Below are 16,599 nucleotides of genomic sequence, written 5' to 3' on the forward strand. Positions count from 1 at the left end.
TGCACGAGAGAAAAGGAGACTCGCGGTGTCACCTACTATCCTTCCTGCGGGTTCCCTGTGAACAGGCACAAGAAGAACAGGGTTTGCCGTTACAGCCGTCAGCCTGCCGCTGGTTGGTTCGGACGAAATGAAGGCACTGAGGGCCTGGTGAGGTGACGTGTGCGGGGCATGCCGCGAGCCAGAGCTCGACCACTCAGGTTTGTCGACGTGGCAGGGATGGACCCATGCACTAGTGTTGTGCCTGTGAGGAGGCCCCGTGGAGGCGATGATCGGGCAGATGATGACTGTAGGCAGGTTAAGCAGGGAAGGCAAATCAGCTTGGGTAAATGCAGGAAGATACATGCCACTGGGTCTGGCCCGAGCGGCTTGAGGATGATGCAGCCCAAGGGGCGCCCCAGCAAGGTAAGCTAAAGACATAAGCAAATGGGATACATGCCATAGGGACGGACCCACACAGCCTAAGAATGATGCAGCCCAAGGGGCACTCCCAGCTTAACGAGCTTGGAAGATGTCACCTGGTTCTATAGACGAAGCAGAGTTGGTGCAGCTGAAGGTGTGCGTCGAAGAAACGACTCCTCATGAGCCACCAGAGCCCTGAGCCTCGGGAGGCTCTGGGGGCTTAGGAGGCTCCCTAAAGACCGTCTCCATTCCCTCCAGGACGACGCAGTACCTGGCCTCTTGGGCCGCCAGGTCACGCCGCATGGCACGCAGATAGGCCGGCACCGCGCTCGGCAAGCCGAGGGGCATGCGAACGTGGCTGTGTGGCGGGCCTCTGCAACGACCCACACGTGAAGGCCAGAAGCGCTCCTGAGACGCGGGCCTATTGAGCCCTGGAATGTCGACGCAGACACGCGGCTCGGCACCCTTGCCTGGGTGATGCGCCACGCCCTGCGAGCGGCTATCGCCGCGCATGGCTCTTGTGTCTTGCAGTTCCTGTGTGGTCTTAGCAATGAACTCTTGAGTGGCGGGCACCCCTTGCCCGATGTTCTCCTGAGGAAAATGTGCCACGTAGCACGCCTCCAAGTGGTGCCCAAGCGCCTCCCTCGTGAGATGGGCAAGGTCTGAAGCCCTCCAGAAGAGAGCCCTCGAGCCCTGCCTGAGGAGGGCGTCGGGCACGCCTTCCTATGAGATGGAGGGAGGCGCCCCTGGGACGGACGCTGATCCTGACGAGGCTCCTGCCGTGAGGCCATCCTCCTAAGGTCCTGTGCGGTGCGGCTGCTTCTTCTTGGGGATGGCCTCCGAAGGACCCTCACTTATGTTGTTGGGGTTGTCGATTGCAGCAGCTTGGAAGGCGCGCTCGAGGGAGCACACCGCGTCCCTCTCTTCACAAGGGACCGTGATGACCCCCTCCATTTCCAGGCATCTTGAGGGCGTTGTAGCCGTGGTGGGTGACCGCCATGAACTTCGCCAGGGCCGGATATCCAAGGATGGCGTTGTACGGTAGGCGGATGTGCGCGACATCAAAGTCGATGAGCTCAGTGCGGTAGTTGTCGCGTGTGCCGAAGGTGACAGGCAGGCGGACCTGCCCTATCAGTGTGGTAGAGCCGTCGGTCACTCCCGAGAAAGGTTTGGTAGGTTGGAGCTGCTCATATGTCACTTGGAGGTTGTCGAAAGTGTCGACGGACAGGACATTGAGTCATGCGCCGCCGTCGATGAGAGTCTTGGTAACTTGCACATTGCTGATGACTGGGGAACACAACATCGGGAGGACTCCGGCGATGGCCGCACACTTGAGCTGATCTGCCGAGTTGAAAGTGATGGCGCACTGGGACCACTTGAGCGGGCGCGCGGCCTCAAGCTTGGGTAGCGCCGCGTTCACCTCGCGAGTGAATCGATTGAAGATGCGCTGAGGGGCTGGGGCCTAGGCGCCGCCCAAGATGCAGGAGACTGCACACGGCTCCTAGAAGCCCCCAGCCCCTCGTCCCGATGATGGTCGTCGTTCCTTCTTGGCGGCGGCAGTGGGGGAAGACCGGTGTTGCCTTGGGGGTGATCCTCACGAGGCTGGTCCCTCCAAGGCCCCTCACGAGGATGGTCCTGCCAACGGTCCTCACGAGGCCTGTCGCGCCATTCCTGGCGCGGGCCACGGTCATCCCAGCGTTCGCCCCCTCGTCCTCCCCCACGGCCATACACCCGGTCGCCGTGCTCGGGGCGTCGACCGTAGCGTCCCTCGCGTAGGGCTCGGAGCTCTTGGCGGTCGTTGGTGTTGTGGGTGTTTAGGTTGTGGAAGGCGCAGAACGGCGGGCTGTTCTTGGATGACTCGGGCTGATCTCTTGCCCGTTTGGTGTCGGGCTCCGCAGCTAGCACTACCGCTTCCTTGCGCTTCACGTCCTTGGCCTTGGCTTTCTTCTCCTCTGTGCCTGCGGCTGGCAGCTCAAGGAGGGAAAGGCGCCCCTCCTCAGCTCTTGCGCACCTGGTCGCCAGGTTGAACAACTCATGTGACGTGCAGAGCTCCGCGTGGATGGCGAGCTCTTCCTTCATCTTGACATCACGGACGCTGTCAGAGAATGCGGAGATGATGGCCTCATCCGTGACCTTGGGGATCTTGAGGCGGGTGTTGTTGAAGCGCTGGATGTACTTTTGGAGGGTCTCCCCTGGTTGTTGCTTGATGCGGCCCAGATCGGTCGCGGCCGGCGGGCGGTCGCGAGTGCCCATGAAGTTGGCGATGAAGCGGTCGCGCATCTTGTCCTAGGAGGAGATCGAGCCGTGCTGCAAGTTCAGGAGCCAGGTGCGGGCCCCATCCTTGAGAGCCATGGGAAACCAGTTCACCATGACTTTCTCGTCGTCGTTGGCTGCTTCGATGCTCAGCTCATAGAGCTGCAGGAACTCTGCGGGGTCGGCGGTGCTGTCGTAGCAAGGAGGCAGATCCGGCTTGAACTTGCCTGGCCAGGTGACACTGCGGTGCTCGGGGGTGAAGGCGCGGCAACCGGCCGTGGTTACTGGGGCCCGCCTCGGAGGTGGAACTTGGTCTTGTCGAGGTCCGCGCGGCGCCGCCGCAAGCGGCGCACGGTCTCGGGAAGCGCGGGTGCAACTTCCCGCGGCCGTGGGATTTCTTGGCAGCTTCCCTCTTCGCGCGCGGGCACCGATTGTGGCGGATCACATCGCGGGGCCGCGCGCCTTGGTGCCACGATGGAGTGGCGGTGCGGCCGTCCTGCCGCACCGAAGGATGCAGCAAAGACGCTTGCTACTCGTTCCCCATCGGGCCAGTGGCAGCATTGGCGGCGGGGGAGGGAGAACGACATGGTGGCCCACCGATGGGAGTTGTCTGAGCAACGCGGGCGGTGAGAGCAGCCCAACGCTCAGCTCGAGCGCGGCGAGCGTCCGCCGTGGAGACGATGGAGTGGTGGAGCGACGAGCTGACGGAAGGAAAGCTTCGGTGCACCCCTACGTGGCACGCCAAATGTCAGATGTGGGGTTCCGGCAAACCCTTAAGGTTCGAACATTGGGGTGCACGCGAGTCTTTCCCTCCTATCGATCTACGCCCTAGCTCGCTAAGATCTCGCGGATGAACTCGATGAACTCGCAACACAGAAAGACACAAGATTTATACTGGTTCGGGCCACCGTTGTGGTGTAACACCTTACTTCAGTGTGGTGGTGGTGGATTGCCTCTTGGGCTGATGATAAACCATACAAGGGGAAGAACAACCTCCTGAGGTTGAGGTGTTCTTGTGCGTGGCTAACTTGTTCTGGTGAGAGAGTGATCTAAGATGCCATCCTCTCGTTCTCTCCCCTGATCTCCGTCCTCCGTCCTCTGTCCTCTATCCTCTGTCCTCTGTCCTCTCCTTCTATGGTGGTGGCTAGCCCTACTTATAGAGGCCCTGGTCCTCTTCCCAAATGTTGAGCGAGAAGGGAGCCAACAACGGCGGGCTAATTTGAAGGGGGACAGCTAGTACAAGCCATCCCAACAAAAGGTGGTCTGCGCTTACGAAAGGCTCTGGTGGTGACGCCGTCTTGGGCTCCACGATGATCTCCGTCTTGCCGTCCTTCTGGTCTTGGTCTTGTTGCACCGAAATGGAAACCTTTGCCTGATGCCTCGGTACTCCTCGCCTGCGCTAGTTTCCATAGCATCAAAGAGGAAACAAGGACGCTGTGCGCGCTGGCGCCCGCCTGGTGTCGATCGTCATGGCTCACGTCAAGAGAGCCTTATGAGGTTCGCCTTGCCTTGATATCTCCGCTCCTCGTGAGCCTTCTTGACTAGGCTACCCCGGAGGAAGTCTCGTGTCGTCCGCCTCGCGAGGCTTGGCCCCTCGCGAGGGTCTTGGGTGCCTTGTTGGTTAAGATGGGCCGTACGGCATGCTGGCTCGGCCACGCAGCGGGCCGCAGGCAGGCAAGTCTGGGGACCCCCGTTCCCAGGACGCCTACAGCCACCCCGAAAGGCGGTTGGTGCCCTTCTTCTCCGCAAGAAAGCTAATATCCGATAGAGATCGTGTTAAAATTTCAACCTAATCGGAGTTACGGATCTCTGGGAATATAAGAAACGGTGAAAGGGTAGAATTTGAGAACGCAAAAACAGAGAGAGACAGAGAGACAGATCCAATCTCGGAGGGGCTCTCGCCCCTCCCATGCCATGGAGGCCAAGGACCAGAGGGGAAACCCTTCTCCCATCTAGGGAGGAGGTCAAGGAAGAAGAAGACGAAGGGGCCCCCTCTCCCCTTCTCTTTTGGTGGTGCCGGAATGCTGCCGTGGCCATCATCATCACCACAAGCTTCACCGCCATCATCACCAACTCTTCCCCCTTCTATGCTCTTCCCCCTTCTATGCAGCGGCGTAACCTCTCTCATACCCGCTGTAATCTCTACTTAAACATGGTGGTCAACACTATCTATTTTTTCCCAATGATGTATGGCTATCCTATGATGTTTGAGTAGATCTGTTTTGTCCTATGGGCTATTTGATGATCAAGATTGGTTTGAGTTCCATGTTTTATTATTGGTGCTGTCCTATGGTGCTCTCCGTGTCACGCAAGCATGAGGGATCCCCACTATTGGGTGTCTCAATACGTTCATGATTCTCTTATAGTGTGTTGCGTGAGTGATTGAAACACAAACCCGAGTAAGGGGGTTGTTGCGTATGGGATAAAGAGGACTTGATGCTTTAATGCTATGGTTGGGTTTTACCTTAATGATCTTTAGTAGTTGCGGATGCTTGCTAGAGTTCCGATCATAAGTGCATACTAGATCAATGAAGGCGCGCGTTGCCGCACCCGTCTATTTTGACAATAAATTGATATTAAATTTTGTACATAAATTATGATACAAAACATGAAAATTAAATACCACAGTCTTCTATATCGATGAGTGGACCCAAAAAAATATTCAAACCAATTTGTGCAAGAGCATCATACGTCCAGCTAGTGATAGTACATTTAGGTTTTCAAAACGTGGGCATATACCTCATGAAGAGCAGGAAGAACCTTGATATTCCTAACAGGTGCAATTTTTTCTTCCAGGAAGATAAGCATTCGTTCATGCCCAGAAATCTATCTCTAGCCCAAATATGGAATCTGATCGCATCCATTTAATATAGTCTGAACAATTCAAATTACAACGTCTCAACCGTAAAAGCATAAAGAAAGATAGCATCCGTTTTCCAAACCAGAAACACACCAACTATATTTCCAAGTGGAGATCTGGTACATGTAGTGAACCTGCAGATGAGCTCTAAAAGTATTTTTCATGTATGTCATGATGCTAAAGAAATGACGCAGCACTTTCCAAAACATACATGAAAAATACTTATTCTTTGAGTTACCTCACATTATGGAGCAATGTTATTATTTAATATTATCTCTAACCTAAGGGAGCCTCATAGTGGTGAGAAATTACAAAAGACACATAATCTTCCATAAGTTGTATTCTTACAATCTTGAATCAAAATTCAAGATTACAAACAGCAACACAAAAATCAGTATTAGGTCGACTGGAACATGGAATAGTTGGAGACTAATTACTCAACTATAGTCCTATATATGCATGGATAGTCAAATCAAATCAATAGTTCAACCAATTTCATATGCGGATTCCAAAACATTGCATACTCTGCACCAGGGCATGCAGGTAGAGAGATATCAGGGAGCATCAATCATGGAGACCTCTAGTGGATGGAGTGTATGGCCGAAGTTGCACCAAGGGAACTGTAATTTGAGAGAGTACTCAAAAAATGCGTCGTGATGGAAAAGGTACTCTACAGACTACATGGCAAAGTTTAAAGTGGCAATTGCTAGATATTGCATGAGAAGGTTAGAGAACATGTCCACTCATTCCTCGTCGTCGACGCCTCAACCTCGAACTGATATTAAATAATTAAGCTAGGAAATTAAAGGGTGTACCGAGTGGTTGTGACCAAGGTATTGGGCAACAGAGTAGAGACCACAGTGAAAAAAAGGTAGCAGACACAACCGTGGCACCTTGTTGTTCCTGACTCGCGGTTTCCGTGGTGCTTGGCCACAGGCGCAGGGCGAGGATGGTGGTCCAGTTCTTGCCCCTTCTACTTCCCTAATCATCGCCGCCGCATAGATCTCGTTGCCCCGACTGCCATCGGGATCGAGCAGGCGGAGGAGAGTGACAGTCGGCTGGGTCAGGAGGACGCAAGCAGGAGGGAGACGCCAGCGATGGGCAACACGACTGAGAACTATGCCTGCTTAGCTTCTTCTACAGGAGGAAGAAGGGTTCCGGTGACGAAGTATATACAGGCGCTTGTATGCAGATTGGAAAAACAGAAACGCACACCTCTAGTAATGGCTGCCGGCGAGTGGCACAATTCAGACATAATGAATGCTTCCAGAAACTGACGATTGATTGCTTGCTTCAATCGCGCGACTAAATTTCATCCCCATGTCTGCTTCACCGAACGCATGGTCCCTTCGCCTTTCTCTGGATCATCGTGCGATCCGGGAGGCCCGAGCTGTACGATATCGCTCAGGTTGTGGCGTTGTGCGACCACATTGCCTCCCCTCTTCGCCTGCACGTAACCTAGCCACCGGCGACGACATCGCCCGGTGAGTCGTTCTGGTCTTGCACAGCAACCGGGTAATGGGCTCTCTACCGTGAAACAGACTCAGGTAGCCATCAAGCTATTTTTTTGAGGATCCGATAGCTATCGAACTGCTACATGTCATTAGGCCCAGTTTAGCACCAGAGGCCCAACAATGTCAGCAGAGCAGCGGCCCAACAAAGGTGAGCGCTCGTTCTTAGCAATCGAAGGTAGCGAATGTGGGACTGGGGGACAATCGAAAGGCCAAAAAACGCCTCGAGTATTGATCGGACGGCTACGGATGCTAATGCTCTGGGAGGGCTGGAAAGTTGTGCGGTTATAATGTTTCTAAATAATCCAAGTAGAGAAAGTATGTTAGCTTATGCCTCTCCCTCATATAAAATTGCAATAATGATCACCGGTCTAGTTATCGATTGCTTAAGGACAAATAACTTTCTCGTAACAAAAAGCTCTTTACTAAAATTAACTTAGTTGTGTCCTTATCTAAACAGCCCCTACTTTTTATTTACATGCTCTTTATTACCTTGCAAACCTATCCAACAATACCTACAAAGTACTTCTAGTTTCATACTTGTTCTAGGTAAAGCGAACGTCAAGCGTGCGTAGAGTTGTATCGATGGTCGATAGAACTTGAGGGAATATTTGTTCTGCCTTTAGCTCCTCGTTGGGTTCGACACTCTTACTTATTGAAAACTCTTGCGATCCCCTATACTTGTGGGTTATCAAGACCTTTTTCTAGCGCCGTTGCCAGGGAGCAATAGCGTGGGGTGAATATTCTCGTGTGTGCTTGTTTGCTTTATCACTAAATAATTTTTATTTGTTGTTCTTAGTTGTTCTTTATCTTTAGTTATGGATATGGAACACGAAATACCAAAAAAATTAGGTGTACTTGCTGCTCATGGAGATGAGGAACCTCCTAAAACCCTCGATGCTCGTTATGTGACAGATATTATGTACTACTTTGATAATCCAGAGAAAACCTCATTCAATCTGGTAATGGGAGACACGTTGGGTCAACGTGAATACTTTAGGGATTATTGCTTGACTCAAAAAAGGAAACTATTATGGGATCAAATTTATATGTTGTATTGGTATGCTAGGCAACTATGCTTGAGATATGATTATACTTGTTGCTCTAGGATGAAGGCTCCACACCTTCCCTTTTCATGTGAATTTAATGATAATGAAACTTTGGCTTCTTATGCTAGAGGTATATATGACTACTATGATGTGGAACAACTAGAAGAATTTGTTGCTTTTATGGGTGCTTATGAAATTGAATCTATGTTTAAAGAATATGAAAATCTTTATGATGCTGTCTACAGACCTGAAAATTTAGCTATCCTTAAATATTGTTATGAGAATTATGAATACAATTCCGATATTGATGCGTTTATTGAGAAACTATCCGCTGTCCCAGAAGAGACTAATATTTTGCAGGAATCTATGGAAGAAGAAATTGATAAACTGTGAGCTCATTGGATGAAAAAGATGAGGAGGAGAGCGAAGAACAAAAGGAGGAAGAGCGGATTGATCACCCGTGCCCACCTTCTAATGAGAGTAACTTTTCAACTCATACATTGTTTAATTTCCCTTCATGCTTACCGAGGGATGAATGCTGTGATAATTGCTATGATCCCATTGATTCTTTTGAAATATCCCATTTTGATGATGCTTGCTATGATTGTGGCCAAGATGCCAATATGAATTATGCTTATGGAGATGAACTTGCTATAGTTCCTTATGTTAAACATGAAATTGTTGCTATTGTACCCACACATGATAGTCCTATTATCTTTTTGAATTCTCCAAACTACACTATATCAGAGATGTTTGTGCTTATTAAGGATTATATTGATGGGTTGCCTTTTACTACTACACATGATGATTTTGATAGATATAATATGCATGTGCTTGCTGCTCCTACTTGCAATTATTATGAGAGAGGAACTATATCTCCACCTCTCTATGTTTCCAATACGATAAAATTGCAAGAAATTGTTTATACTATGCATTGGCCTTTACTATGTGTGCATGAATTGTTCTTTTATGACATGCCGATGCATAGGAAGAGAGTTAGACCTCGTTATTGCATGATATATGTTACTTTGTGCTCACTACTAAATTACAAATCATTGTTAATTAAAATTGGCTTTGATATGCCTTGGGATCCGGGTGGGTTCATTACTTGAGCACTATATGCCTAGCTTAATTGCTTTAAAGAAAGCGCTGCCAGGGAGACAACCCAGAAGTTTTAGAGAGTCATTTACTTCTGTTGAGTGCTTTTATATAGTTTAAAAACAACAAAAATAAAGAGGGGAACCCAAAACTTTTTCAAAAAGGAAAGCGGAAGTGAGAAAGACGAGCATTGTTGAAGTGGGAGCTAGCCTTGAACTTTGTTCATGCTCACGGAAACTTTGTGAATCTTCATTACAGAAACTTTTCAACAAAAATAATTATCCCCTTGTACAATTCCGTTGTATTATAAAAATAATGTGCCAAGGTTTGCCTTTAGGATGTTTACGATGCTTGTTGATTTGTACGGTGCAGGACAGAAACTTTGGCTGTAGTGCGTGATTTTACATTTTTTACTGGAACGTCAAATGGTTCTGATTCTTTTTGCACTGTCTTTATATACAAATTATTTATTTTTTGTAATTTTGGTAGAATTTTTATAGTATCATAAGTATGGTGAATGTTCAGATTGCTACAGACTGTTTTGTTTTTGATAGATTCTGTTTTTGATGCATAGTTTGCTTGTTTTGATGAAACTATCGAATTATATCAGTGGATTAAGCCATGGGAAAGTCATACTACAGTAGCTACAATGCAAAAACAAAATATGAATTGTTTTGCAACAGTACTTAGAGTAGTGATTTGCTTTATTATACTAACGGATCTTATCGAGTTTTCTGTTGAAGTTTTGTGTGGATGAAGTGTTCGATGATCGAGAAGGTCTTGATGTGAGAAGAAGGAAGAGAGGCAAGAGCTCAAGCTTGGGTATGCCTGTGGAACCCCAAGTAAATATTCAAGGAGACTCAAGCATCTAAGCTTGGGGATGCCCCGGAAGGCATCCCCTCTTTCTTCAACAAGTATCTGTATGTTTGCGGATTCGTTTCGTTCATGCGATATGTGCAATCTTGGAGCGTCTTTTGCATTTAGTTTTCATTTTTCTTTTATGCACCATGCTGGTATGGGATAGTCCTTGGTTGACTTGTAGAATGCTCTATGCACTTCACTTATATCTTTTGAGTATGGATTTATAGAATGCTTCATGTGCTTCACTTATATCATTTGAAGCTTGGGTTGCCTGTTTCTCTTTACATAGAAAACCGCCATTTGTAGAATGCTCTTTTGCTTCACTTATATTTGTTAGAGAGTGGACATATCTTTTGTAGAAAGAATTAAACTCTCTTGCTTCACTTATATCTATTTAGAGAGATGACAGGAATTGGTCATTCACATGGTTAGTCATAAAATCCTACATAAACCGGCAGTTCTATCAGTTGAGCTGCGACGATGCCATGGTGGCCATTACGGCCGACTATCCCGGACTGCTCCCTGCATCGCATGTAAGAGAAACCGAAAAGTCCCAACTAAAAAAGGTAGGATCCCCTTTTGGACACTTCGCCCACCATATTCACATGGCCCCCCTTTTTTTACAGGGAAGGCATTCGGGACGCCCTGCAGCAACGCGCCAACAGGAGGCATCGAGGTAGGGTAGGCCAAAAAGGAAGGCGGTCAGGACGGAGACGCCGACGCAAAGGTATAACAAACCTCGCCCTGTTGTTGTCGTCTTTCTCGAAATGTAATGACGCCCGTGTTTCTTTAACAGAAAAAACACTCGCCGGAATATATCCGGCGATGTTGTCGATCATGCTTCCACCAGTCGGGCGCCAGGACCGAACATGGAGGCAGAAGCCGATATGGGGCAGGCGCCGAATAATCCCCCTACGGAGGATGCAGACAGATTATCCGCTACAAATTCAGAAGTGGAAAGCGCCATGAATCACAGGCGCCGCCGGGCCGTACTCCGTGACGCTTGTTTCTCACTAGAGGCGTTTGATGCCTTCAATTCTGGAGAGGCGTACCTTTGTGCCGCTCAAGATGGTCTAGCCAGAGCCACGGATCAGTATGTAAAGGATGTACGGGTGAGTGAATCTGACGATTTATATATATCAGTAGCCCCTGAGACTTGAAACAGTTAGCAGAACTGATTTAAGGATCATCGTTATTGTGCAGGTTCTTACAGAGAACAATACTAGACTGTCCCAGGAGCTGGAGGAATGCAAGACCCAACTGCGGGCTGCTGTTGCCGCATTGCAGGAACAGAAAAATCCTCCTGCTGGTAACATTTTAAAGAATGATGGTTACCGTATAGTCTGCGGTGTGGCTGCAGATCTAACAATAGATTTTGTAGATGAATCCGGAGAAAATCCGGAGGACCAGCATGTTATGCGGCAGCTAGAGGCTGGCAAACGCGTGCTGACTGAGGTTAGACGGGAGAAAAACAATCTCCAAGACGCCAATATAAAGCTGAACATGGAACTAAAAGACGTTCGGGGCCAGCTTGCAGACTCCGAGAAGGAGAATAAGAGGCTTCGGCGCGGCATTTTCAGTAAGTTCTTGAATGAATCCTTGTAAAGGTATTCTGCGGAGAAGCCAACTAACAGCGTTATGTCTGTACGTATGCTGACGGGTCGTCCCGCGGAGGAAATGCCCGGGTCTGCAGGTGATCTTTTGTCCGAGCTGTCACATCTGCACGAACAAGTTCGACAGGTGATGCAGGGTGTTGCCCAGGCCTTGTGGCCGTCCGTCTCCCTACCAGAGGGCGTTGCAGAGCTTGCGGAGAAGCTCAAAGGAGCACGGCGGCGCTTCCGATTATGGAAGATATCAGCCTGCCGACAGGGTGCCAGAGAAGCCTGGGCTATGGTGAAGACGCGGTATACCAAGGCAGACCCAAATCACATGGCCGAGGTCGGACCTGTGGAGCCCGACGGGAAAGAGATCCCCGTTAGCTTAGTTTATGGGCAAGTAGAATTAGCCGCAAAGTATTCCCAACAGGATTGTAAGCTAGACCGCCTGTAGGATGGTATAGAAGAAGAATTTAGTAAGTCTGCATGACTATGTAATTAAAATGACATTTATAATGCCTTCTAGCCAGATTGTAGATCATTTGTTGCTGCGGACCTTTTCGCTTCAGCCTCCGGGCCCAATAGTCCGGAGTGTATCCGAATACCCGCTCAGTTATATAAGAACCGAGGTATGCATGGAGACCAGGCGTAGGGGTCATTAGTGCTTTATCAGACAAGTGCCCAATTAGTTATGTTATATTACATGGGTAGTAAGAAACATCTTCCAGGGAGAATAGTTCCGTTAAGGGTTCCTTTCCTTGGGTAAGCATGCCCTAAAGTGCATGTCCGGACTGCGATAGGAAATACAGGAAAAACATCTGGGGGCAGATATGGAAAAATAAAAATCATCTTTTGTTCACCGACCGAATATTCCGTTAAGAACGCTAGCTTTCGGCTTCACCTAGTCTGAGGTACACATCCGGCTGACCTGGTAGTAACAATCGCAGAGGTGCTCCCCTTATGCCCTAGCCGAATTAACGGGAACGTAGGGCATAAATAAAAGAGCCAGGCAACCCAGCTTGGCCAAAACTGAAGTCATATCGATGCATACAATGGTGAAAAAAGGTACATGTGGAAGTATAACACGTGTGTTGGGCCTGAAGCCCGGATAAATAATTTAAGCTTCTGTGAAAGAAGCCCCCAGGTATGAAGAGTGCGGCTAGCGCATCTGTAATGTGCAAGCGAGGCACAAGGTGACCCTTGAAGGCCTAGAGAAAAAGGAAGAAAGAAAGGAAAACAAGACAAATAACGTATATGCGAAAAATGGACAAAGGGAGGGGACTAACATAGAGTCCAGCGCTATGCGTAGAATCTTCGGAGCCTGGCCGCGTTCCATGGGTTCGGCTCGAGTCGACTAGTTCATGCATCCCGCAGTCGGTACGCTCCACCGGTCAGAACTTGGTCAATAATGAAGGGACCTTCCCATTTGGGCTCGAGCTTGTTCTTTTTCTTATCCGACAGGCGTAGAACTGGTTTGCCAACGTTATAAGTTTTGGCCCGTACTTCTCTGCTTTGGTATCTGCGAGCCTGTTGCTGATAGAATGCGGAATGGGCTTTGGCTACGTCGCGCTCCTCCTCCAAGGTGTCCAGACTGTCCTGCCGATCGAGCTCGGCTTGTCTTTCTTCGTACATGCGCACTCTAGGTGAGTCATGAATTATGTCACAGGGCAAGACTGCCTCTGCGCCGTACACCATAAAGAAAGGTGTATATCCGGTACTACGATTAGGCGTGGTCCGCAGCCCCCAGAGTACGGAGTCGAGCTCCTCTACCCATTGTGTGTTAGACTCCGTTAAGGAATGCACTAATCTAGGTTTAATGCCGCTCATTATAAGACCGTTTGCTCGCTCGACTTGACCGTTGGTTTGTGGGTGATAGACTGAGGCATAATCGAGCTTGATGCCCATTTTGCTGCACCAGAGTTTTACCTCGTCGGCTGTGAAGTTCATGCCATTATCAGTGATGATGCTGTGGGGGACGCCATAACGGTGTACAACCCCGGATATGAACTCTATCACCGGTCCGGATTTGGTTGTTTTAACTGGTTTGGCCTCTATCCATTTGGTGAATGTATCCACCATGACCAATAAGTATTTTTTTCTTGTGGGTTCCCCCTTTAAGGGGTCCAACCATGTCGAGCCCCCAGACCGCAAAGGGCCATGTGATGGGGATTGTTTGGAGGGCGGTGGGTGGCATGTGGCTTTTATTTGCAAAGAGCTGGCAACCGGCGCAACGTTGAATTAAGTCCTGTGCATTTGTCCGGGCCATTGGCCAATAGAATCTTGTACGGAAGGCCTTGCTTACAAGAGCCCGGGCTGCGGCGTGATGACCGCCGAGTCCGGCGTGAATTTCTACCAAAAGATTCCGCCCTTCCTCTTCGGAGATGCACCTTTGAAGGACTCCGGTAGTGCTTTTCTTGTACCATTCTCCCTCATGGACCCTGTAGGCCTTGGATCGCCGCACTATGCAGCGTGCCTCATTTTGGTCCTCCGGGAGTTCCTGTCTAGTTTGGTAGGCCAGGAATGGTTCTGTCCACGGGGCAATAATGGCCATTATTTCGTGGGCTGAAGGTGTTATTTCGGTGGCGGAGCCACCGATTGTGTCAGAGAGTTCGGTATCGGTATTTTGGCCTGGTCCGGACTGTTGTTACCGGTGTCCCCTTCCCATACTATGGATGGCTTGAACAGTCTTTCCAAAAATATGTTGGGGGGGGGGGGCGCATCGCGTTTTGCACCGATGCGGGCGAGGATATCCACCGCCTGATTGTTTTCCCGAGCCACATGGTGAAATTCGAGCCCCTCGAACCGAGCTGACATCTTTAGGACGGGGTTTCGATAGGCCGCCATTTTTGGATCCTTGGCGTCAAAGTCTCCGTTTATTTGGGATATTGCGAGGTTTGAATCCCCACACACCTCCAGGCGTTGAATGCCCATGGAGACAGCCATCCGAAGACCATGCAACAGAGCTTCGTATTCGGCTGCGTTGTTGGAGTCTGTATATAATATTTGCAGTACGTATCGAACGGTATCTCCGGTTAGGGATGTCAGGACGACGCCAGCCCCTAGACCGGCCAGCATTTTAGAACCGTCGAAGTGCATGATCCAATTGGAGTATGTGTTGTACTCTTTAGGGAGTTCGGCCTACGTCCATTCGGCGACGAAGTCGGCCAATACTTGCGATTTAATGGCTATTCGAGGTTTGTATGTTATGTCGAATGGGAGGAGCTCAATGGCCCATTTGGCAATCCGGCCCGTAGCGTCGCGGTTGTTTATAATATCATTAAGTGGCACTTCCGAGGCTACTGTAATCGAACACTCTTGAAAGTAGTGTCGCAGTTTCCGCGATGCCATGAATACCGCGTATGCTATCTTTTGGTAGTGCGGGTATCGTGATTTGCATGGAGTGAGGACAGTGGATACATAGTATACCGGCTTTTGAAGAGGGAATTTGTGTCCGTCATCTTCCCGTTCGACAACGAGCACCGCGCTTACAACTTGATGAGTTGCCGCAATGTACAATAGCATTGGTTTGCCGATGTTTGGCGTGGCCAGGATTGGGTTGGTTGCCAAAATGGCCTTTATTTCTTCCAATCCGGTTGTGGCCGTGTCCGTCCACTCGAAGTGTTCGGTGCGCCGAAGGAGGCGATAAAGGGGTAAAGCCTTTTCTCCTAAGCGGGAGATAAAGCGGCTTAGAGCCGCCACGCATCCGGTTAATTTCTGGATTTGTTTGAGGTCTGTTGGGGTAGCCAACTGTGACAAAACTCGGATTTTGGCCGGATTAGCTTCAATACCTCTGCTGGAGACAATGAATCCCAGGAGCTTTCCGGCTGGTACGCCGAAAACGCATTTTTCCAGATTGAGCTTGATGTCATATGTTCGGAGGTTGTCGAATGTGAGCCTCAAGTCGTCTATCAAAGAGTCAACGTGTTTGGTTTTGACGACCACATCATCTACGTATGCCTCTACTATTTTGCCGATTTGTTTCTCCAGACATGTCTGAATCATGCGCTGATATGTTGCGCCGGCGTTTTTTAGCCCAAAAGGCATTGTGTTGAAACAGAAGGGACCGTATGGTGTGATGAATGCCGTTGCGGCTTGGTCGGACTCTGTCATCTTGATTTGGTGATAACCGGAGTATGCGTCGAGGAAACACAATGACTCGTGTCCTGCAGTAGCATCAATGATTTGATCGATGCATGGGAGGGGGAAGGGATCCTTTGGGCAAGCTTTATTGAGGTCTTTGAAATCGACACAAAGGCGCCAGGATTTGTCCTTCTTTGGTACCATCACCAGGTTTGCTAGCCAGTCCGGATGTTTTATTTCTCTGATGAATCCAGCCTCCAATAACTTGGCTAGTTCTTCTCCCATGGCCTGTCTCTTAGGTTCCGAGAAATGCCGAAGAGCTTGCTTGACCGGCTTGAATCCCTTTAGGATATTGAGGCTATGCTCGGCCAGCCTGCGTGGGATTCCTGGCATGTCTGAGGGATGCCAGGCGAATATGTCCCAATTTTCACGCAGGAACTCTCATAGTGCGGCGTCCACAACGGGGTTTAACTGTGCCCCGATGGAGGCTGTTTTTGTAGGGTCCGTTGGGTGGACTTGGAATTTGACTATTCCATCTGCTGGTTTAAAAGAGGTGGACTTGGATCTCTTGTCGAGTATCACGTCGTCCCTGTCCACTGTGGAGCGTAGCGTGGTTAATTCCTCGACCAAGAGGGCTTCGGATAATGCCTCAAGGGCCAATGCGGCTGTTTTGTTTTCGGCGTAGAGTGTTGTATCCGGATCACTGGCGAGAGTGAGGATTCCGTTGGGCCCGGGAATTTTAAGCTTCATGTACCCGTAATGGGGTACGGCTTGGAAGATCGTAAACGCCTCCCGTCCTAAAAGAGCGTGATAGCCACTGCTGAATGGGGCCACTTGGAATGTAATTTCTTCGGACCTGTAATTGTCCGGCGTGCCGAATACCACATCTAGTG

General features: G+C 49.5%; 1 long non-coding RNA gene across 1 annotated transcript in view; it reads right to left on the minus strand.

Moving 5' to 3' along the window:
- Positions 1 to 5,658: 5,658 nt before the first annotated feature.
- The window catches only part of LOC119297054, a 44,736-nt gene continuing 33,795 nt past the window's right edge, over positions 5,659 to 16,599 (minus strand). Inside the window, exon 3 of the long non-coding RNA XR_005145502.1 lies at positions 5,659 to 6,132. This is a non-coding gene — a long non-coding RNA (uncharacterized LOC119297054). The remainder of the gene's footprint in view (positions 6,133 to 16,599) is intronic.

Source organism: Triticum dicoccoides, chromosome 5A (genome assembly GCF_002162155.2).
Source record: "Triticum dicoccoides isolate Atlit2015 ecotype Zavitan chromosome 5A, WEW_v2.0, whole genome shotgun sequence".
Taxonomy (NCBI): Eukaryota; Viridiplantae; Streptophyta; class Magnoliopsida; order Poales; family Poaceae; genus Triticum; species Triticum dicoccoides.